Consider the following 23,391-nt stretch of genomic DNA (forward strand, 5'->3'; position numbering starts at 1 on the left):
CTTCCCCCTCTCCGCAGTCTACACATATTTCTCAACAGCCCCATTTCGCTGCTGTTAGCCTACTTTTGACATTTTATTTTCTATGCCTGGTCATAGTCTCACTGTAGAGACTAAAACTCCTTCATGCAGGCTTCTTGCAGGCGCCACATTCAGACCGCTACTTCATAAAAAACTTTTGTAGCTCCAACTACTTTCCCTGTATCACTCTACTTTCCATCATTTCACACAATTATCGTTATTTTCTACCATTATACACAAGTACTAAAGCTCTCTCACTTATTCAGGTCTTTCCAGTCACCGTAACATCACACTGGGAGTCATCTTCTCTCTCAACACTCATCACCTACTTCACTTTCATCTACACTCACATTCAAGCATGACGGCCGAGACATCCATGAAGCGCTGCACCAGCCTATCAAGCTCTTACTTTACAAGCACTGCCGCATCCTCTTCACCCATTTTCAGCCTCGTCATCCCGAAAAGCCAATAGTATCTTTTTAGCTGTTTTCCCTGCGACACCGCACACTGATTTCCTACTCCCAACTAAGCACTCCTTACATGCATTGCCTCCTCCATTTCTTCCCAAATGATTGACTCCAACTCCTACATTACCTTAACCTGGTAGTCATCTGTCATTATTATATATGTTTCCCAGTTTCTCCACTTTTGGTGTGACTGCTCACCTTTCTCTTTATCCGTATCGCTTCTTTCAGGTTAGCCTTCCATACCAAAATGATACGATCAAACAGACCACCTCGTCCTCCTTTCACCGGCCTCGTATTAGTAGCACCCCTAGCATCTTTTTATTTACAAGCACATAATCAATCAGTCTCCCTGAAGCACTGTTTCCTCTCCCTCTGTACCATGTATATTTGTATGCATGATACTGCCTAAAATGTGTATTGCAAATGCATAAATTACATTCCTGACGCATGTCCATCCAGTAGCCGTCCATTGTCGTTCTTCCCCGTTACCTCATTACTACCCATTAAATCTTTCACAGGACCAGTGTCGTATCTCCTGTTCATGTCACCCATCATGAACGCAGTATAACTCATGGGCATTTGTCCCATCACCCCATCCAGCTGATCATAGAATCTGCCCCTTTCTGCCTCGCCCTAATTGTTGCAGGGACTACGTAACACTTCCACCTTCTCGAAATGGAACTTAACATGCATACACCTCACGCTGACACAATTAAAATAATTCATTCCCCTATGTCATTCATCACTCACCAACAAAGCACCTTCCTCCTTGTACCCTCCACGTGCATTCATTTACGACCTTAGGATATGGCCACACCGAAGGCGACGAGCGGGGAGGCAGTGTCGAGCAATGAGCTGCGAGGTGAGCGTCAACGCAATGCCTGTCCAAATAGCAAGCGGCAACCTCGAGGGCGACGGATAGAAGCTGTTCAACGATGTAGACATGTCATTGTCCAAGCTGTTTATGCTCATCTTAAATGTTAGGAGTCGGACCAACTTGCCTAGCCACGGGCTTCTACGCTCCTCATGGGGCAACACTGGATTAGATGATGAAATAATGAATAAAGCTTCAATATCTAACTGATATGAATGTTTTTATTTGACAATTTCTTAAAGATTATCATGTGACTTATTTTTCTTGATTTTTCATGCGTACTCTTTCATGATGCCAGTTTCTACTGATTTCTTATAATGACACATCCGCTGGACCATTCACTGTCTATTGAATCATATATCATAGACTTAAGTATTGATAAATAATAAATTTTCGATGTTCGTTACATATATACATATGCACACACATATACTGTATATACTTATCTATTACCGGTAATTAGTTTTAAGCCTACGGTGTAACAAAGCGAATAGTGCACTTAATACTAGTATGAATTCTAGACATTAATGGTCTTTGATAGGTTTTATAACAACAGTGGAACAAACGTTAATTAAGCAATCGTATGACAAAATAATGATTGATTTTAACTTACCATCTGTATGCAGTTGTTCACAGACATCTTCCCAGTGTTTCTTCAACACTCTAGTATTTTTGTGGAGTGGATCAGTTGGATACCACACAGCTCTCCTGTGGTACACGGCACCAGTATTTCTGTAGACATATTTACCGTAACCCAATGGCCCCAATACGCAGTACCAACACGACTGAATGATGCAAATGCTTGGGGAGTGGGGATGTGGCGAGGCAGTTCGCGACATTTTGGAACTTTCTGCATTGCGCGTAGCGACTAGAGTGGAGGGTGAGAGGGGCGACAAACCTCCAAGCTCATTCAGTGTGGCCACCCACATATGATTTAGCGAGTTTTATCGTGTCGCCTCATGCCTCCCCACCCAAGGCCCCCCGCTCATCGCGTTCAGTGTGGCCTTACCCTTACACATTTTACACCCTCCCATTCCACCATTCTCACAGCAATTCAGCTTTGTTTCACACAGTGCCATCATGACGTACTATACTACCAGGCACAAAGGTCTCTTCCTTCGGTGGACCAAACTATGAGTCTGAAGCAGCCAGAAAAGTTGCCCTGACAGGGCACCAGATGTCACCCCACATAGCTATGAGGAGAGGACAGCACGGAAGCGAAGGTGTGTGAGTGAAAAGAGAGACAGTTTGTATGGGAGGTGACAAATGAAAACATAAACTGATTACCAGAAATCTGTGATGCTTTAGTGACACTAACACCTTTCGTGACATTTCAGTAAATAGAACCGGAATTGAAGCATGTATAAGGAAAAGCACTAAAACTTTTAAACAACTCTGGTGTAATAGTGCTGATTAATTCCCCTTGGCCGCAATATAGCTGCACTGGTAGACTGAAATGCATTAGTGTTGCACGGAATCACTTGACTATATTCCAAGCCACATAGCGGACACCTGACAACTGATGGAAAAAAGCTGAAAGACAGGAAAAACTCGACTACTGATGGAAGTACAGTTTCTGAAATTCTCTGCTAAATAAATGAGCTTTGGCTTTATCAGATGTGGTAGTGCGTGTCATTGGGTCTCTCGTAAAGCTTGGCAGTGTGAGGTGTAAAAGATGAGTGGTAACATGTGTAGTATTGTAAAACATGGTAGTGTAAATGTAAAGTGTGATAATGTAAGTTGTGATAGTGTGGGGTGTAGCATTGTAAAGTGTGGTAGTGTAAGATATGGTATTGTAAAGTGTAGCACTGAAAGATTTGACAGTGTAAAGAGTGATAATGTCAGATGTGGAAATCAGGTGTGTTAGTGTAAGGTGAGGTATCTTCAGGTGAGGTATGTAAGGTTTGGTACTGTTAGGTGTGGCAGTGTGTGATATGAAACTGAAAGGTGTGGTTGTGTGTGATGTAAAGGTGTGGTAGTGTAAAGCGTGGTTGTGTAAGATGTGGTACTATAAAGTGTAGTATTGTAAGGTGTTGTAATGTGTGGTTGTGTGGTGTGGCAGCATAAGTTGTTGCGTATACGGTGTGTTTGTGTAAGGTGTTGCAGTAAAAAGTGTGATTGTGCAAAGTGCGGTTTCGTAAAGTATTGCAGTGTAATGTGTGGTAGTGTCTGGTGTGATTGTGTGAGGTGTGGTTCTGTAAGGTGTAGTACTATTAATTAAGGTCCATTAGAGACACAGACATCCCTGCACGGTCTGTAAGAAGAGCCACAGATGTTATCGCATTTTGTCCACGGGGGCCACAGACCTAAAGTTTGCAAACCATTGTTCTAAGACTGCAGAAATGTAACGAGAAAAAATATTCGTAGATATATAAACGTATAATCGCCAATGGTGTGCTCAATAATCTGGACAACTATAATGACGTTTCACTTACTTGCAATGAATTATACAGGTAATAATCATCAGTTACAAACAAAAAATCAGTGACTGGCTAATCTAAGCAATATTGTTACACCATTCTTTAATTATGCAGCCTTAGAATGTTCTCAGTATGGACAGTGGGTATTAATAGCGAAGTGGTGACATGTGACGGTGTGACACATACAGGTATTATAGAAGACCGCTGGGCATTGAAGAACGGTGTACCTAGAAGTTAATGATGCAGTCTAATATGTACCCCCTCCACAATATGTCTAACCCCGATGTATATATGTCTCCCCCCCCAATGCATACATGCCCCCACTAAACTTGCTAGGTCAGCACGCTTTCCCACGCCTGAGGAAGGCGTTATTGCATCAGTTAATAGCAGGCAGCCGAGACGGGCAGACTATTTTACTGTGAGCTTGTAATAAACTCCTTATCTAGCTGTTTGTACACGGAGTTTCTATCACCAAAGTATAGCAAGTTACATTGGTAGCACCGGTGTTTCGAACCATCAGATTCTGACCGCCTCCACCGCCTTTTAGTGACATCACAAGATACACGACGTCTCGCATCTGCCAGCCTCGCCCCTCCTCAGTGCCTCTAGTGGTGTAATACCTGGCTGTGCTTTCCGAGTGTACAATTTTCCTCACCAGTGCTCACCTCTCAAACAACCCCACCCATATGCCTTGTTCCTGGCCACATGTGTCACCGTCGCCGACCTACGCACCTGTTGCACCTGTTCCCAGCACCTGTTCCCAGCACCTGTTCCGAACTCATCATAACTCCTGCCCCCACGGTGCCACTTATCACTGTCTGCCCACTGCTTGCCCACCACCATTCTCTGCATTTGCAACTCACCAGCTCTACACCTGCCTTGAATCAACATCTGCCCTCACCACCCACCAACGGCCTCCGCCGCCGCCACATCTGGTCCGCATTACGTGAGCCTCCTAAGACCGCCACTCCCTGCCGGTGCTTCATCGCGGCGTCTCTTCTCCTCTCCGCCCAGCTGTCTCTCCACCGCCGCCCCGCCCAGCCCCGCCCCGCCCCGCCCCAGCCCAGCTACACCCAGCCACCCCTGCACGTCATACATCTCAACACTCCCATCTCTACTGTGTAACTATAGTATATCTTTCCTTTCTATAGAGATTATCCTCGATTTTCTCTACAGATTGGTTATTGTAAATATTCCATCTCATTTCCATTACCCCGTTTTCATCTTCACCTACTTTATTTATACTCTATCTCATCCTTCGCCTTTTATTTAAACCATCCATCCCCGCACCTTCATTCATTTTCACGCCTACTCGTGTATTCCATTCTCTCATTGTTATTTATACATTTTCACCTACGAATCCATCTTCATCCTTTCATCTTCCATTGCCGCATTAAATGTCATACTTTCCACGTCAACCGCTTACCACCAGCCCTTTTGACCCGGAAACATCACCTGCTCATACCTCGTCTGCCGATTCTAACACAATCACTCATTTACGAAGTGGCAAAGAGTACCACCGCCCTGTACCTGAGCCTCCCGTTTCACTTCCCGCAGAATCACTTACTACCCGTCCTACACTCGTAAATCCAGATACCTCCTCCTCTACTCCTGCCTCTACACTCCCTTCTTCCTCTACTCCTTCCCCTGTCGTTCCCTCTCCTGCCTCCCTCCATACCCTGTCTTGCTCACCCTTAACTGCCACTCCCTTCTCTCTCTCCCACACCTCTCCTGCTGCCACTTCTGCACTTCCAGCCATGGCCAACCCTCCACAGTCTATCTATCTCGACGATGCCAATCGTCCCAAATTTACCGGCCAGGACCCAACTTGGTCTGTCTATGATTTCCTCAGAGAAGTCGAAACAGAAATACACAATAGACAAATAACCGATGAATCGCTCAAAGTAGCCTACCTCCTCGGTCGCTTGCACCACGGCAAATCGGACATCGGATCCGCGATCCGTGCAGGACATTTCGATAGCATTCGTACCTTTGCTGATTTTCGTACGGAACTCATCAGCCTTTGTTGCCAGCATTCAAATACCGCATCTCTTATGGGATTCATTAATCTCCTAAACCAACTAGATGAGGACTTGCGCGTTCCAGCGCAATATGCCAAGCTCCTCGAAGCTGCCGCCGCCATGAAAGCAACTAGTAGTGAGATGCTCCAATTACTGGTAGGCACGAATTGGTTAGAAGACAAGAATGGCGTTCCAGTGCTTTCACTCACCAACTTTCCTGACTTAATTGGTTATCTGAGATTCCTTCACTGGCTTACTTCTAAACAGCGAGAGCTAGCCTTGGAAATCGGTTTCAGTCCAGGAGATAAAATTATTCAGGTCATTAAAGCCATTCATGAAAGAACAGGTTCGAACTACACGCGTCAGGGCACCACCCAACCCTTGCCCTCCTCAGTCTGTCACACCTCCACTACCCCAGACCAATCTCGCTCCCGTCCCACCACACGCAGCAGACCTGCCACACATCGCTCTCCTACAGCAGGTCGTGATCAATCTAGCGCCCGACGGAACAGACAATCTTCGATTCTTTGCTGGTACTGTGGTCATCCTGGACATCGAGCATCCAGTTGCGACCGTACATACAGACGTCCTCACTCCCAAACCAGACAGCGTACGCCTTCCCGCTCACGTCGTCCACACTGCAAATACCACAAATCAAGCACGACTCACACCACTGAGGAAAGTCATTACCTCAACCGCCAACAGTCGGGGGAAGCGCCACACCCGTATTGGACCAATATCACTTAGAACCAGACACCCAACTCCCCATCCGCCATGTAGGTCCCATAACATCCTCGGGTTTAGTCATTCTTGGCAGCAGTCACGACATACCACCGTCATTCTTCTTGGACACAGGATCTATAGTAAATCTCATCTCCGAAAATTCCTTACAAATTATTCATCGCCATCACAGCCACGTCAGTTTCCTAGAACCACCAGACATTCACCTATGTGGTGTTGAAGGCTCAGAGTTTAAGGTTAAGGGAAGAGTCACCCTTGAAGTCAAACTCCACAGAGATTTGCCCCCTATCCCCATTGAATTTCATGTCACTAATGACTTGCAGTATCCCGCAGATGCCCTTATTGGTTTCTCCACCATGGCCCAACACTCCATTGCATTATTACCTGCTTGTGGTAGTATCGACATTTCTGGATTCCCGGTTTACACTATGGAATATCCCCATCCTGTTCTTATGATCAAATCAGTCCTTCAATTACCTCTGTCCCTATCACTACCAAAAAGTCCAACCCAGCCCAAACCACCACTATCATCATCTGAGAATACAGAGATCCTTCCTTTACTGACTGCGAGCAAGGACATAAATTCCTCAATGTCTCCTGATACATCATCTCAGCCCTCGAACATGGCTCTTACATCCTCTCCCGACAACACTATCGCTGACTCAGACATGCCTCAGTTACCTACCTCACACAGTCTGAATGATCTTCTCCAACACGCAGAGACGAAACGTGCAGTAACGAATACGTGCACAATTTTGTTACCGCATGAGTTCACCAAAGTCTCTGTTTGTGTTGCCGGTGCGAAAGAAGGAGTGGATGTACTAACACTACCTGAGTCGTGTTGTGTGAATGGCTTGACTTATGAGTCAGCGTGGTGTACAGTCTTAGAGGACAGTTTATGCTACGTGTACTTGCTCAATGTCACAAATGCTCCACTAAAACTTAAAAGTGGTGTAAAGATTGGAGACTTCCTAGTATACCCAGCGGCCGTAAAGGTGTGCCAGGATTCCTCAATTCCTACTATTCACACTGATGATACGCCAATCGGTGTATATACTATTAACTCTACGGGATCTGCACCGACATATTCACCCGACATGCTCTCACATCTCACTTGCACAGATTTCCCAGAAAATACACCTCAACTCCTCGACCTTCTGACCTCGTACAGAAATGTGGTTGCCTTACCCGGTGAACTGATGGGTAGAACAGACCCTGTCAAACATACGATTGAACTACTGCCAGGAACTCAGCCGATTTACATACCAGCGTATCAATTTCCTCACAGCCAGAGAAAGCAGACAGATCAAATGGTACAAAACATGTTAGACCAAGACATTATTGAACCCTCCGTCAGTCCATGGAATAGCCCACTTTTCTTAGTACCAAAGAAGGACGGCAACTTTAGACCAGTAGTCGACTATCATAAGGTCAATTCTGTCACCGTTCCAGACCATTTCCCTTACCCGTCCTCACTGATTTGGTAGAATCCCTTGGTGAAAATAACGTAGTCTTTTCATCTTTAGACCTCCTCAGCGGGTACTGGCAGGTCGAAATGGAAGAATCCTCTCGCCCAGTTACAGCCTTTAGCACCACTTCCGGACATTTTCAGTTTAAGAGACTCCCTTTTGGTCTGAGAAATGCTCCTTCTGGGTTCATGCGACTTATCCATTCAGTCTTCAGCGGTATGATGGGACACACTCTTTTTGCTTACCTAGATGATATCATTGTTGTGAGTAAATCCATCCCTGATCATTTTACCAAACTCCAGCAAGTCTTTGAACGCCTCCAGCTCACAGGCCTGAAAATCAATCTCAGTAAATGTGACTTCCTACGAAAGAAAATCAAATTCCTAGGCCATGTCGTAGATGCACAAGGTATTCATACTAATGAGGATAAAACTAAGGCGATTATTAACTTCCCAGAACCTACCACTACCGATGCTGTACGAAGTTTCCTGGGCCTCAGTGGCTATCATCGTCGCTTCATCCGGGATTATGCAAAGATCGCTGCTCCTCTGACCCACTTACTCAAGCAGAATGTGCCCTTTGTTTGGACTAACGACCAGTCACAGGCCTTCCAAAAGCTAAAGACAGCTCTTGTAAATGCCCCTGTTCTAGCGTTCCCTGATTATACCACACCCTTCCTTCTCTGCACAGACGCCTCAGGCACTGGACTTGGTGCCGTTTTGATGCAACTCGATGAAGCATCAAGGAAGCGTGTAATAGCGTATGCTAGTCACACCCTTACAACCGCTGAACGTAACTACAGTGTCATAGATCTCGAAGAGCTAGCAGTAATCTGGTCCTTGAAACATTTCAGAGATATAGTCTATGGTTATCCAGTGCATATCCAAACAGACCACCTTCCACTATGTGATTTGTTCAAGAATCACAACCTAACAGGTAGACTAGCTAGATGGTCTGTCATCATCCAGGACTTTCATCCCACTTTTCAATATGTACCAGTCAAGTTGAATGTAGTCGCAGACGCACTCTCACGTCACTGCAGCCTGAAGTAACTGCAAACACTACACTAACGTCAGAAGTTGTTCAAAACTTTCAGCACCAAGACCCCATGTGGTCCAAAGTCATTTATTTCCTAGAATCTGGCGATGCCTCGATCTTACCTACTCTGTCAGTATCACTAGATGAGTTCATGCTAGATGATGATCTCTTGTACAGGAAAACACTGCTAACAGGCAAAGATATGCCCAATCGCGAAGTACGTCAACTTGTTGTCCCCACTGCCCTGATACCGAAGGTTCTTCATATTGTTCATAATACTCCTCAAGCTTCCCATCCAGGTAAAGACCAATGCTTGTGCCAAGCACGTCTCAAATACTATTGGCCAATCATGCGCCACGATATCAATGCCCACTGTGACTCTTGCCTCTCCTGCCACCGCCACAAAGGATCCACCAGCTTACCAGCACCTCTCTTACAATACCCAATCCCATCACGACCATGGGAAACTTTCTCAATCGATCTCTTAAAACTACCTCTCACAGAATCTGGCGCTGAGTACTTGTTCATAGCGGTCGACCACTTCTCCCGCTACTGTGTCCTCTTTCCCCTCTCCGACAAGACCGCGAAGGGCGTTGCACGTGCCCTTGTAGATCACGTAATTTGCCCGTTCAGTACCCCTCATACCATTCTTACTGACAACGGTACAGAGTTCAACAATAACTTTCTCAATGAGATCTGTCGCCACTTTCATATCAGTAAGTGCAATGTCGTGCCTAACCATCCGGCTTCCAATGGCCTTGTCGAACGCCACAACCGAAAAATCTTAGAGTGCCTCAGACATCTAGGCTCCCATAGTTCGTCCTGGGATGACTGGATTCCCCAAGTGGCATCCTCCATCAATAGCTCCATCAATGCATCCATTGCTGAATCTCCCTGCTTCGTCCTCTTTGGTTTTGACAAGGACCTCCCATACTATCTCTTATCCTCAAAGCCAGAACCCATCTACAACATGGATGATTATGTTAAACTAAAATTGGCCAACTTCCAGACAATCCACCAGTATGTGTAATCCACTTTGGCTTCCTCTCAGGAGGACATGCTGCAGCGCCAACATAAGTCCGCCTCTCCTGTCACTATCAATATAGGCGATCTTGTCTTTGATCATTCCCATACGCGTTCCTCTAAGTTGGATGACAAATTTACAGGGCCCCACCGCGTCCTCACTCAACAAGGCAACAAATTTCACCTGCAGGACCTGTCCACTAGGGACACCAGATGGGTCCACGTCGATGACTTACAGCGAGCACCCCGTGGCCTTGTGTTGGAAGAGTCACTTACACAACCTCCTGCCCCCTCTTCCCCTCCTGCCATCCCTCAGTCTACCTTGTCTCCACCTATCCCTCAGTCTCCTTCATCTCCACCTCCACCTGCTCATTCATCAACCAATCAATATCGGTCCAAACTGCGCTCTGCCCATCAACCTCTTCTCGACCTCCCCCATTAAATCTACCCTGATTTTCTAGGTACGATGTTAGCGATCTCCCTGCTGGCAGTGCTGACCCTCCTGGGGTCTGGGTCAGGTCAGGACGATGGTGGAGTACGTCCCGGGGCCTTGGTCGGCTCGGGAGGCGAGGTAATGCTCATCGACGACATCGCCTCTTTGCGCTACGGTCTTGCACCCCTGGCTGACGTAGCCATTGCCCTACCTGCCTACGCGCACCAGCTCCACGGAATCAGGAACCATCTCACGGCCCTCATGGGGACACACAACCCGAATGAGTATCTCTATAACCTTTTCCTCCCACTCTCCTGGCAATTGCAATACATAAGTAACAGATTCACTGAGCTCTATGACACATTTTCCATTCAGACACCCGTGGGTCGTTCTCGTGTGAAACGAGGTGTCTTCGACTTTGGCGGTGAGATTCTGAGTGGCTTGTTTGGCGTTGCTCCAGCCCGTGATATTTCTGGCTTCAAATCTGATCTCACTCATTTAGCTTCAGCCCTAGAATCACAACACCGAGTCATTAAAATCCAACACACTATGTTACAGAGGCTCACAACGCAACTCAATGAAGTCACATCTCCTCTAAACAATTTCACCAATATCTTACAACGCCACCTTTCAGATCTCAACGTTATCTCTCAGTTCTTCTACCTCAAACTCAACATGGATAATCTCCAGCTAGCCATTGACTCTCTCTTGTCTCAAGTCTCTGCCTTGGTTCGTATCCTGGTCGATGCTATCAATGGACGTGTCAATGCCGACTTAGTACCTGTCTCAGCTCTCCGTTCTGTCCTGGAATGGGCTCACTCCACCTTCGGTCTCTCCCCAGTCCTCCCTTACTCCTCCCTTGAATATTGTTATCCTGTTCTCGAAGCCACTCTTCTCACCACATACGTCGTCCTCCATATTCCTCTCCGTTCCGCCATAACCTTTAACCTTTTCCACATCATTCCCTACTCCGACCTCTCGTCTCTGTGCTGTCCACCTTTTCGCTATCTTCCCTAGTAGTGCTACACCCTGTGAGTCTGCTTTAGTTTGCAACCATTCCATCTACTCGGCCTGTTGTTTTGTCCCAGCTCCTGACCTCCCGGTCCACCATGCTCACCTCAATCATGTCCAGTACTTCTTCTTTGCTGTTCCCATCTCTGTCACAATCATGTGTCCTGGTTCTTCGGTTCGATCCGTCCCCGCTAGTGGTCTCTACAAAGCACCTGACTATTGTACCATCAAATCAGAGTCCGTCATCACTTCCGCCACTCGCTATCACCAAACTGTCCGTAATCACTCCTATGACATCTTTCAACCACTCGACATACCTTCAACCCTACCATCTGCCAACATTACCATCACCTCCCCTAACTTACGCATGCTAACCTTCCTCAATGACAATGATTTCCTTATGGATCAATTTTCTCTGGCCTTCAGCCATTCATGGGTTCATCCAGCAGTTGTGTTTCCCCCTGTGGTTATCGCTTTCATAGGTTTTCTACTCATCATATGTGCAGTACATTATTGTGTCAGAAAACTGGAACGTCGACTCCAGGAAATCAGAGTCGTTACAGGCATAGTACGCCCTACACACGACGTAGAAACTCCCCGTACTTAGTGCCCTCACATTCAGTGACTACCAATGCCATCTGACAATTAACCAAACTGTGAACAGAACTCTGCCTACTAGAAAATGATGGTATTTCTTTAATGCATTACTGAGTGACAGTGTATTCTACAGAAAATACCAAAAAAACAAAAAAACAAAATGAAGGAAGAACAACAATAGAACTCTCATATCTACTCCTTGTTTATCATGTATCAAACTATTATTGTGTACTTCCCATTATGTTTATATATACCTTCGACTCTTACTGGATTTGTACCTATTATTCCTTGTATATCTTATATGTATATATCCTTCTACTTCCCTCCCCTCAACATGGCCATGTCTCCCCTACTGCCCCTGTATCATACTTATCCCTTGTACAAACCTCCCGGTCCTGCCTTACTACTATACTCAAACACCATTTAACTCCTGGTGTCAGGAGACACCATCTCAGCTACCCGGGGGAGTAGTGAACCCCCTTCACAATATGTCTACCCCCGATTTATATATGTCTCCCCCCCCAATGCATACATGCCCCCACTAAACTTGCTAGGTCAGCACGCTTTCCCACGCCTGAGGAGGGTGTTATTGCATCAGTTCATAGCAGGCAGCCGAGACGGGCAGACTAGTTTGCTGTGAGCTTGTAATAAACTCCTTATTTAGCTGTTTGTACATGGAGTTTCTATCACCAAAGAGCAAGTTACAAATATATATATATATATATATATATATATATATATATGTACCCCCTCCACAATATGTTTACCCCCGATGTATATATTTCCCCCCCCAATGCATACATGCCCCCACTAATTTTGCTAGGCCAGCATGCTCTCCCACGCCTGAAGACGGCGTTATTGCATCAGTTGATATCAGGCAGCCGAGAAGGGTAGACTATTTTACTGTGAGCTTGTAATAAACTCCTTATCTAGCTGTTTGTACACGGAGTTTCTATCACCAAAGTATTGCAAGTTACATTTGGTAGCAGCGGTGTTTCGAACCATCACATTCTGACCGCCTCCTTGGATTTTTAGTGATGCAACAAGATACACGACGCCTCGCATCTGCCAGCCTCGCCCCTCCTCCGTGCCTCTATACCTTGGCTGTGCTTTTCGAGTGTACCATTTTTCTCACCAGTGCTCACCTCTCAAACCACCGCACCCATACGCCTTGTTCCTGACCGCACGTGTCACCGTCGCCGACCTACGCACCTGTTGCACCTGTTCCCAGCACCTGTTCCGGACTCATCATAGCTCCTGCCCCCACGGTGCCACTTATCACTGTCTGCCCGCTGCCTGCCCACCACCATTCTCTGCATTTGCAACTCACCAGCTCTACACCTGCCTTGCGCCGACATCTGCCTCACCACCCACCACCGGCCTCCTCAGTCGCCCGCATCTGGTCTGCATTATGGAGCCTCCTAAGACCGCCACTCCCTGCCGGTGATTCATCGTTGGCGTCTCTTCTCCTCTCTGCCCAGCTGTCTCTCCACCACCGCCCCGCCCCGCCCGCCCCGTCGGCCCGCCCCGCCCCGCCCCGTCGCCCAGCCCCGCCCCAGCCCAGCTACACCCAGCCACCCTGCACGTCACACATCTCGACACTCCCGTTTCTACTGTGTAACTGTAGTATATCTTTCCTTTCTATAGAGATTATCCTTGATTTTCTCTACAGATTGGTTATTGTAAATATTCCATCTCATTTCCATTACCCCGTTTTCATCTTCACCTACGTTATTTATTATCCATCTCATCCTTCGCATTTTATTTACACCATCCATGCCCGCACCTTCATTCATTTTCACACCTACTATCCATTTCAGAGGCGGAGTTGCGCTGTTTATCGCAAATATCTCCTAAACGAATCGTTGGATCAGTATGGTATTTCAACACACTACTTTTGACATCCGGGCCTAATTTATGACCCTTAAACCATATTGCTATTTATTTTATGTGAGGAGTTTACTCGTGAAAAATAACAGAAAGTCGACTAGTCATGTTGACGCATTCGAAGGAAAGTGTTGCCCCCCCAACACCCTCCCAAACTATTCCTTAACTACCCCTACTTCTCCCCCTTCTATCCCCTGTACCTGCTGATGTCATAACCTCGGGAAGGGGAAGGGGGGGTTCCTCAGAGAGGGAGGAAGCGATACGGGAGACTGAGGATATTCAATGAAAGCATAAATTGCTTATTAAAAATAAAAGATGAACAAATAAAGCAACCATGAACGATTTTATCTGGTTGCCCAAAAACAAAACTGACTTCATATTTTTGGTAACCGTAGATACATCGGTAATGAAACGGGCATAACAACGTAATTAGCCAATGATTTTATGGTCGTTTGACCCACTCTGGTTTTCATGGCCACACACAACAGTAGGTAACTGTGTTAAATAATATTACTAATGTATGATAAGTATATACTTACTGTCATATTCAAATATTATGTATGCAATTAGAATGAAAAACGAAAACGGAAGTGCAAAGATGGAAGAGGGATGGTGTGAGTGGGAGTGAAGAGGGAAACGGGGAGGGGGTGAACGCGATATTGGGGGTTAGGGAAGGAATGGTCAGAGGGTTGTTCAGGGTGTTAGTGGAGGAGCTACCCCACACAGTCGCACTCGTCCGATTTTGTATAACACCTTAGATTTGATGACTGGATTAGGCTTAATATCCTTCAGTAAACTCCTAATGTAACATATGTAGCAGTATGGTTTAAGGGTCATAAATTAGGCCCGGATGTCAAAAGTACTGTGTTGAAATATCATACTGATCAAACGATTCGCTTAGGAGATATTTGCGAAAAACAGCGCAACTCCGCCTCTGAAATGGATAGTAGTGTATTCCATTCTCCCATTGTTATTTATACATTTCCACCTACGTATCCATCTTCATCCTTTCATCTTCCATTGCCGCATTAAATGTCATACTTTCCACGTCAATCGCTTACCACCAGCCCTCTCGACCCGGAAACATCACCTGCTCATACCCCGTCTGCCGACTCTAACACAATCACTCATTTACGAAGTGGCAAAGAGTACCACCGCCCTGCACCTGAGACTCCCGTTTCACTTACCGCAGACTCACTTACTACCCGTCGTACCCTCGTAAATCCAGATACCTCCTCCTCTACTCCTGCCTCTACACTCCCTTCTTCTTCCTCTACTCCTTCCCCTGTCGTTCTCTCTCCTGCCTCCCTTCATACCCCGTCTTGCTCACCCTTAACTGCCACTACCTTCTCTCTCTCCCACACCTCTCCTGCCGCCACTTCTACACTTCCAGCCATGGCCAACCCTCCACAGTCTATCTATCTCGACGATGCCAATCGTCCCAAATTTACCGGCCAGGACCCAACTTGGTCTGTCTATGATTTCCTCAGAGAAGTCGAAATAGAAATAAATAATAGACAAATTACCGAGGAATCGCTCAAAGTAGCTTACCTCCTCAGTCGTTTGCATCACGGTAAATCAGACATCGGATCTGCGATCCGTGCAGGACATTTCGATAGCATTCGTACCTTTGCTGATTTTCGTACGGAACTCATCAGCCTTTGTTGCCAGCATTCAAATACCGCGTCTCTCATGGGATTCATTAATCTCCTAAACCAACTAGATGAGGACTTGCGCGTCCCAGCGCAATATGCCAAGCTCCGCGAAGCTGCCGCCGCCATGAAAGCAACTAGTAGTGAGATGCTCCAATTACTGGTAGGCACGAAATGGTTACAAGACAAGAATGGCGTTCCCATGCTTTCACTCACCAACTTTGCTGACTTAATGGGTTACCTCAGATTCCTTCACTGGCTTACTTCTAAACAGCGAGAGCTAGCCTTGGAAATCGGTTTCAATCCAGGAGATAAAATTATTCAGGTCACTAAAGGCATTCATGAAAGAACAGGTTCGAACTACACACGTCAGGGCACCACCCAACCCTTGCCCTCCTCAGTCTGTCACACCTCCACTACCCCAAACCAATCTTGCTCCCGTCCCACCACACGCGGCAGCCCTGCCACACATTGCTCTCCTTCCGCAGGTCGTGGTCAATCTAGCGCCCGACGGAACAGACAATCTTCGATTCTTTGCTGGTACTGTGGTCATCCTGGACATCGAGCATCCAGTTTCGACCGTACATACAGACGTCCTCACTCCCAAACCAGACAGCGTACGCCTTCCCGCTCACGTCGTCCACACTGCAAATACCACAAATCAAGCACGACTCACACCACTGAGGAATGTCGTTACCTCAACCGCCCACAGTCGGGGGAAGCGCCACGCCCGTATCGGACCAATATCACGTAGAACCAGAAACCCAACTCCCCATCCGCCATGTAGGTCCCATAACATCCTCGGGTTTAGTCATTCTCGGAAGCAGTCATGACATACCAACGTCATTCTTCTTGGACACAGGATCTATAGTAAATCTCAACTCCGAAAATTCCTTACAAATTATTCATCGCCATCACAGCCACGTCAGTTTCCTAGAACCACCAGACATTCGCCTATGTGGTGTAAACAGCTCAGAGTTTAAGGTTAAGGGAAGAGTCACCCTTGAAGTCAAACTCCACAGAGCTTTGCCCCCTATCCTCATTGAATTTCATGTCACTAATGACTTGCAGTATCCCGCAGATGCCCTTATTGGTTTCTCCACCATGGCACAACATTCCATTGCATTATTACCTGCTTGTGGTAGTATAGACATTTCTGGATTCCCGGTTTACACTATGGAATGTCCCCGTCCTGTTCTTACGATCAAATCAGTCCTTCAATTACCTCTGTCCCTATCACTACCAAAAAGTCCAACCCAGCCCAAACCACCACTATCATCATCTGAGAATACAGAGATCATTCCTTTACTGACTGCGAGCAAGGACATAAATTCCTCAATGTCCCCTGATACATCATCTCAGCCCTCGAATATAGCTCTTACATCCTCTCCCGACAATACTATCGCTGACTCAGACATGTCTCAGTTACCTACCTCACACAGTCTGAATGATCTTCTCCAACACGCAGAGACGAAACGTGCAGTAACGAATACGTCCACAATTTTGTTACCGCATGAGTTCACCAAAGTCTCTGTTTGTGTTGCCGGTGCGAAAGAAGGAGTAGATGTACTAACCCTACCTGAGACGTGTTGTGTGAATGGCTTGACTTATGAGTCAGCGTGGTGTACAGTCTTAGAGGACAGTTTATGCTACCTGTACTTGCTCAATGTCACAAATGCTCCACTAAAACTTAAAAGTAGTGTAAAGATTGGAGACTTCCTAGTATACCCAGCGGCCGTAAAGGTGTGCCAGGATTCCTCAATTCCTACTATTCAGACTAATGATACGCCAATCGGTGTATGTACTATTAACTCTATGGGATCTGCGCCGACGCATTCACCCGATATGCTCTCACATCTCACTTGCACAGATTTCCCAGAAAATATGCCTCAACTCCTCGACCTTCTGACCTCGTACATAAACGTGGTTGCCTTACCCGGTGAACCGATGGGTAGAACAGACCCTGTCAAACATACGATTGAACTACTATCAGGAACTCAGCCGATTTACATACCAGCGTATCGATTGCCTCACAGCCAGAGAAAGCAAACAGATCAAATGGTACAGAACATGTTAGTCCAGGACATTATTGAACCCTCCGTCAGTCCATGGAATAGCCTACTTTTCTTAGTACGAAAGATGGACGGCAACTTTAGACCAGTAGTCGACTATCGTAAGGTCAATTCTGTCACCGTTCCAGACCGTTTCCCGTTACCAGTCCTCATTGATTTGCTAGAATCCCTTGGTGACAATAACGTAGTCTTTTCATCTTTAGACCTCCTCAGCGGGTACTGGCAGGTCGAAATGGAAGAGTCCTCTCGCCCAGTTACACCCTTTAGCACCACTTCCGGACATTTTCAGTTTAAGAGACTCCCTTTTGGTCTGAGAAATGCTCCCTCCGTGTTCATGTGATTTATCCATTCAGTCTTCAGCGGTATGATGGGACACTCTCTTTTTGCTTACCTAGATGATATCATTGTTGTGAGTAAATCCATCCCTGATCATTTTACCAAACTCCAGCAAGTCTTTGAACGCCTCCAGCTCGCAGGCCTGAAAATCAATCTCGGTAAATGTGACTTCATGCGAAAGAAAATCAAATTCCTAGGCCATGTAGTAGATGCACAAGGCATTCATACTAATGAGGATAAAACTAAGGCGATTATTAACTTCCCAGAACCTACCACTACCGACGCTGTACGAAGTTTCCTGGGCCTCAGTGGCTATTATTGTCACTTCATCCGGGATTATGCGAAGATCGCCGCTCCTCTGACCCACTTACTCAAGCAGAATGTGCCCTTTGGACTAACGACCAGTCACAGGCCTTCCAAAAGCTAAAGACAGCTCTTGTAAATGCCCCTATTCTAGCGTTCCCTGATTATACCACGCCCTTCCTTCTCTGCACAGACGCCTCAGGCACTGGACTTGGTGCCGTTTTGATGCAACTCGATGAAGCATCAAGGAGGCGCGTAATAGCGTATGCTAGTCGCACCCTTACAACCGCTGAACGTAACTACAGTGTCACAGATCTCGAAGCGCTAGCGGTAATCTGGTCCTTGAAACATTTCAGAGATATAGTCTATGGTTATCCAGTGCATATCCAAACAGACCACCTTCCACTATGTGGTTTGTTCAAGAATCGCAACCTAACAGGTAGGTTAGCTAGATGGTCTATCATCATCCAGGACTTTAATCCCACTTTTCAATATGTACCAGGCAAGTTGAATGTAGTCGCAGACGCACTCTCACGTCACGTAGCAGCAGCTATAACATCACTGCAGCCTGAAGTAACTGAAAATACTACACTAACGTCAGAAGTTGTTCGAAACTTTCAACGCCAAGACCCCATGTGGTCCAAAGTCATTTATTTCCTAGAATCTGGCGATGCCTCGACCTTACCTACTCTGCCAGTATCACTAGATGAGTTCATGCTAGATGATGATCTCTTGTACAGGAAAACACTGCTAACAGGCAAAGATATGCCCAGTCGCGAAGTACGCCAACTTGTTGTCCCCACTGCCCTGGTACCGAAGGTTCTTCATATTGTTCATAATACTCCTCAAGCTTCCCATCCAGGTAAAGACCGATGCTTGTGCCAAGCACGTCTCAAATACTATTGGCCAACCATGCGCCACGATATCAATGCCCACTGTGACTCTTGCCTCTCCTGCCACCGCCACAAAGGATCAACCGGCTTACCAGCACCTCTCTTACAATACCCAATCCCATCACGACCATGGGAAACTCTCAATCGATCTCTTAAAACTACCTCTCACAGAATCTGGCGCTGAGTACTTGTTCGTAGCGGTCGATCACTTCTCCCACTACTGTGTCCTCGTTCCCCTCTCCGATAAGACCGCGAAGAGCGTTGCACGTGCCCTTGTAGATCACGTAATTTGCCCGTTCAGTACCCCTCATACCATTCTTACTGATAACGGTACAGAGTTCAACAATAGCCTTCTCGATGAGATCTGTCGCCACCTTCATATCAGTAAGTGCAATGTCGTGCCTAACCATCCGGCTTCCAATGGCCTTGTAGAACGCCACAACTGTAAAATCTTAGAGTGCCTCAGACGTCTAGGCTCCCATAGTTCGTCCTGGGATGACTGGATTCCCCAAGTGGCATCCTCCGTCAATAGTTCCATCAGTGCATTCATTGCTGAATCTCCCTGCTTCGTCCTCTTTGATTTTGACAAGGACCTCCCATACTCTCTCTTATCCTCAAAGCCAGACCCCATCTACAACATGGATGATTATGTTAAACTAAAATTGGCCAACTTCCAGACAATCCACCAGAATGTCCAATCCACTTTGGCTTCCTCTCAGGAGGACATGCTGCAGCGCCAACATAAGTCCGCCTCTCCTATCACTATCAATGTAGGCGATCTTGTCTTTGATCATTCCCATACGCGTTCCTCTAAGTTGGATGACAAATTTACAGGGCCCCACCGCGTCCTCACTCAACAAGGCAACAAATTTCACCTCCAGGACCTGTCCACTAGGGACACCAGATGGGTCCACGTCGATGACTTACAGCGAGCACCCCGTGGCCTCGTGTTGGAAGAGTCACTTACACAACCTCCTGCCCCCTCTTCCCCTCCTCCCATCCCTCAATCTACTTTGTCTCCACCTATCCCTCAGTCTCCTTCCTCTCCATCTCCACCTGCTCATTCATCAATCAATCAATATCGGTCCAAACTGCACTCTGCCCATCAACCTCTTCACGACCTCCAACATTAACTCTACCCTGATTTTCTAGGTACGATGTTAGCGATCTCCCTGCTGGCAGTGCTGACCCTCCTGGGGTCTGGGTCAGGTCAGGACGATGGTGGAGTACGTCCCGGGGACTTGGTCGGCTCGGGAGGCGAGGTAATGCTCATCGACGACATCGCCTCTTTGCGCTACGATCTTGCGCCCTTGGCCGACATAGTCATTGCCCTACCTGCCTACGCGCACCAGCTCCACGGAATCAGGAACCATCTCACGGCCCTCATGGGGACACACAACCCGAATGAGTATCTCTATAACCTTTTCCTCCCACTCTCCTGGCAATTGCAATACATAAGTAACAGATTCACTGAGCTCAATGACACATTTTCCATTCAGACACCCGTGGGTCGTTCTCGTGTGAAACGAGGTGTCTTCGACTTCGGCGGTGAGATTCTGAGTGGCTTGTTTGGCGTTGCTACAGCCCGTGATATTTCTGGCTTCAAATCTGATCTCACTCATTTAGCTTCAGCCCTAGAATCACAATGCCGAGTCCTTAAAATCCAACACACTATGTTACAGAAGCTCACGACCCAACTCAATGAAGTCACGTCCACTCTAAACAATTTCACCGATATCTTACAACGCCACCTTTCAGATCTCAACGTTATCTCTCAGTTTTTCTACCTCAAACTCAACATGGATAATCTCCAATTGGCCGTTGACTCTCTCCTGTCTCAAGTCTCTACCTTGGTTCGTATCCTGGTCGATGCTATCAATGGACGTGTCACTGCCGACTTAGTACCTGTCTCAGCTCACTGTTCTGTCCTGGAATGGGCTCACTCCACCTTCGGTCTCTCCCCAGTCCTCCCTTACTCTTCCCTTGAATATTATTATCCTGTTCTCGAAGCCACTCTTCTCACTACATACGTCGTCGTCCATATTCCTCTCCGTTCTGCCATGACCTTTAACCTTTTCCACATCATTCCCTTCCCTTTCCGCCTCAACAACTCCTTGTTACAGGTATCTGTTCCTTCAGAATATTTCCTCCTCTCCCATGATCATCTTTCCGTTGCCTTCCTTTCTTCCACAGACCTCCAGCAATGTTCCTCCCTTACTCCGACCTTTCGTCTCTGTGCTGCCCACCTTTTCGCTATCTTCCCTAGCAGTGCTACACCCTGTGAGTCTGCTTTAGTTCGCAACCATTCCATCTACTCAGCCTGTTCTTTTGTCCCAGCTCCTGACCTCCCGGTCCACCATGCTCACCTCAACCATGTCCAGTACTTCTTCTTTGCTGTTCCCATCTCTGTCACAATCATGTGTCCTGGTTCTTCCGTTCGCTCCGTCCCCGCTAGTGGTCTCTGCAAAGCACCTGACTATTGTACCGTCACTTCGGAGTCCGTCATCACTTACGCCACTCGCTATCACCAAGCTGTTCGTAAACACTCCTATGACATCTTTCAACCAATCGACATGCCTTCAACCCTACCATCTGCCAACATTACCATCACCTCCTCTCACTTGCGCATGCTCACCTTCCTCAATGACAGTGATTTCATTATGGATCAATTTTCTCTGGCCTTCAGCCGTTCATGGGTTCATCCAACAGTTGTGTTTCCCCCTGTGGTTATCGCTTTCATAGGTTTTCTACTCATCATCTGTGCAGTGCATTGTTGTGTCAGAAAAATGGAACGTCGACTCCAGGAAATCAGAGTCGCTACAGGCATAGTACGCCCTACACACGACGTAGAAACTCCCCGTACTTAGTGCCCTCACATTCAGTGACTAGGAATGCCATCTGACAATTAACCAAACTGTGAACAGCACTCTGCCTACTAGAAAATGATGGTATTTCTTTCATACATTACTGAGTGACAGTGTATCCTACAGAAAATACAAAAAAAAAAAAAAAATGACGGAAGAACAACAATAGAACTCTCATATCTACTCCTTGTTTATCATGTATCAAACTATTATTGTGTAATTCCCATTATATTCATATATCCCTTCGACCCTTACTGGATTTGTACCTATTATTCCTTGTATATCTTATATGTATATATCCTTCTAATTCCCTCCCCTCAAAATGGCCATGTCTCCCCGACTGCCCCTGTATCATACTTACCCCTTGTACAAACCTCCCCGGTCCTGCCTTACTACTATAATCACCCGCCATTTAACTCCTGGTGTCAGGCGACACCATCTCGGCTACCCGGGGGAGTAGTGTACTCCCTCCACAATATGTCTACCCCCGATGTATATATGTTCCCCCACAATGCATACATGCCCCCACTAAATTTGCTAGGTCAGCATGCTCTCCCACGCCTTTAGACGGCGTTATTGCATCAGTTGATATCGGGCAGCCGAGAAGGGTAGACTATTTTACTGTGAGCTTGTAATAAACTCCTTATCTAGCTGTTTGTACACGGAGTTTTATATATATATATATATATATATATATATATATATATATATATATATATATATATATATATATATATATATATATATATATATATATATATATATATAAAATGTGTGTGTATGTTCGACTCTGGGCATAGGCTTCACAGCCTGCTATCAAGGCCCAGTAGTCCTCCTACATTCCATACACCTCTCTACATGTCACCACTTCGGCGCTAACACCCACCGTCCATATTGAATACATGCTAAGGCTGTCTCATACAGGACGGGTATATCATCATCATCAGCCGTTTGAGTATTCACTGCAGGACCGGCCTATCCCGACCGAAATCGAGACGATACAGCCAATGTATCTCTACCAGGAGGCTTAGGCTGTCTGGTAGAGATTGTATGTAGGGTTAAAAGTGCTTTAAGTGTAATTGTAGTCTTGGAGTGGCTTTGGATGTGTGTGTAGTCTGTGAACCAAGTGTAATCGGCCCGCGTAAGCCGACTGGGTGCAAGCATACTTTTGTAGTAAGTGACATTGGTTCAGCCACAGCACCCCTTGTGTCCGCCAATGCAGTACGTGGCCGAGTGAACACTCCCAAAGTTTATTACCCTGGCGGGGCGCGA

The 23,391-nt window shown here is 46.5% G+C and overlaps 1 pseudogene; it reads left to right on the top strand.

Moving 5' to 3' along the window:
* Positions 1–1,292: 1,292 nt before the first annotated feature.
* The window catches only part of LOC145401686 (casein kinase I-like), a 34,267-nt pseudogene continuing 12,168 nt past the window's right edge, over positions 1,293–23,391 (top strand).

The sequence above is a fragment of the Coenobita brevimanus genome, chromosome 56 (genome assembly GCF_032717465.1).
Source record: "Coenobita brevimanus isolate Jiangsu-jjx chromosome 56, ASM3271746v2, whole genome shotgun sequence".
NCBI classification, from domain to species: Eukaryota; Metazoa; Arthropoda; class Malacostraca; order Decapoda; family Coenobitidae; genus Coenobita; species Coenobita brevimanus.